Source organism: Cervus elaphus, chromosome 20 (assembly GCF_910594005.1).
Source record: "Cervus elaphus chromosome 20, mCerEla1.1, whole genome shotgun sequence".
Classification (NCBI taxonomy): Eukaryota; Metazoa; Chordata; class Mammalia; order Artiodactyla; family Cervidae; genus Cervus; species Cervus elaphus.
In genome coordinates, this window is record NC_057834.1 from 45,883,610 (window position 1) to 45,884,687 (window position 1,078).

The 1,078-nt window shown below is 42.4% G+C and overlaps 1 non-coding gene across 1 annotated transcript; it reads left to right on the top strand.

Annotated features, from left to right (window-relative positions):
• Positions 1-567: 567 nt before the first annotated feature.
• Positions 568-690, top strand: LOC122678584. Its single transcript, XR_006336237.1, has one exon. It is a non-coding gene; the product is annotated as a small nucleolar RNA SNORA26 (small nucleolar RNA).
• Positions 691-1,078: the final 388 nt, after the last annotated feature.

Here is a 1,078-nt window from a genome sequence, read left to right on the forward strand (position 1 = left end):
AGGCATTTCACACATATTATGATACATTCTTTTATCGTAATCATTCAAGGTAACATCATTGTAGAAGAAGGACATTAAAAAATTTATTCAACCAAATTTAAAATTTAAAAAAAAAAACATTTTATCAAGGCAAGTAAGCTATTGCTTTGCATTTTGTAGGTAGGAGATTTCTATTGTGTTTATCCTGCCTTTATCCCATTTCATACTCCTCTGTTTCTCTGTGACCTGACTTTATTCCTAGAGCGCTACCTTTTGTCAACTGAACCATTTCTATGCACTGAGCAATAGCAGAAGTGAGGGCTGGGCCCTTCTAAAGGCTCCCTGAGCGCTGACGTGTTTCAGGACACCAGACACCGTCTGGAGGCAAGAGCAGCCCGTCTGTCAGAACGTGTGTGTGCTAAGCTGCGCCAGGCGTGTCCGACTCTTTGTGATCCCATGGACTGTAGCCCTCCAGCCTCCTCTGCTCATGGAATTTCCCAGGCAAGAACACTGGAGTGGCTTGCCATTTCTTCCTCCAGGGAATCTTCCTGACCAGGGATCAATACCGTGTCTCCTTCACCCTTTCCATTGCCCTTTTAAGGCTGACGCAGTGCCTTAAGAGGCTAACACAAGAGGGTAAAGAAAGTCTCCATAAAACCCAGAGAAGAGATTTTTAGAACTCCTCTCTGGATCCTGTCTGGAGTCACACACAACTGAATCGGAAGATTTTAAGTCTTAGCACTTACTCGTATGTGTATAGTTAATACTGAAGTCATTACATTTAAACTTGACCTTCGATTTGACAATAAAAAGAAAAAGAAAAAACCATGTCTCTTGCATGTCCTACATTAACATGTGGGTTTTTTACCACTAGCCCCACCTGAGAATCCCATCTATTAGAATGGGCAGCTGCTTTCCCAGCCCACTGAAGTTAGCAGGATGTCCAAGGACAGAAAGGGATCACTTCCCTTCAACTCAAGAAACTTTTCTCTCAGTGACTGTGCTCTACTGGGACGAACTCTCCCGAAATTGAATGCTCTTGCTAACTTTTTGGTTTCTTGTTAGGTGGCTTGGGTATTTATAAAATTTTCTAACAAAC